Source organism: Brassica oleracea, chromosome C4, assembly GCF_000695525.1.
Source record: "Brassica oleracea var. oleracea cultivar TO1000 chromosome C4, BOL, whole genome shotgun sequence".
Classification (NCBI taxonomy): Eukaryota; Viridiplantae; Streptophyta; class Magnoliopsida; order Brassicales; family Brassicaceae; genus Brassica; species Brassica oleracea.
This window is the reverse complement of record NC_027751.1, coordinates 32619954-32620495: the sequence shown is the minus strand read 5'-3', so window position 1 is coordinate 32620495 and position 542 is coordinate 32619954.

Genomic DNA, 542 nt, shown 5'->3' with positions numbered 1-542 from the left:
CAAGATGTTCTGGAAGGATTAGTACTTGGTTAGGAAGCCTATCCTGAACAGTCTAAGAAAGAAGAAAATCATACAAACACAAAAAAAAAAGAAAAAAAAAAAGGAAATTAGAGACGATGTACCTGTTTTTCTCTCTGCACAGTAGAACAAAACACTGGAATGACATTCAATGGAACATGATCAGGAGAAGCAAATGTATCACTAGTTTACCTGTTACAGCTTGCTGGATCAGTATGAACCTGCAAAGGTCAAGTTGTTTTGGAATGCTTAGTACTTGATTAGGAAGCCTATCTTGAACAGTCTAAAATATTATACTAACATAAACAACCCAAAAACAAAAATAGAAACGATGTACCTATATTTCTCTCTGGACAGTAGAAACAGGCGAAGCAAATGTATCAGAAGCTTGATTGTTACAGCTAGCTGAATCAGCATTAACCTGCAAAAGTCAAGTCGTTCTGAAAGGCTTAATACGTCATTAGGAAAGGTATCTTGAATAATTTAGTTGAAAAAATCATACAAACCTTAACACACAACCGACA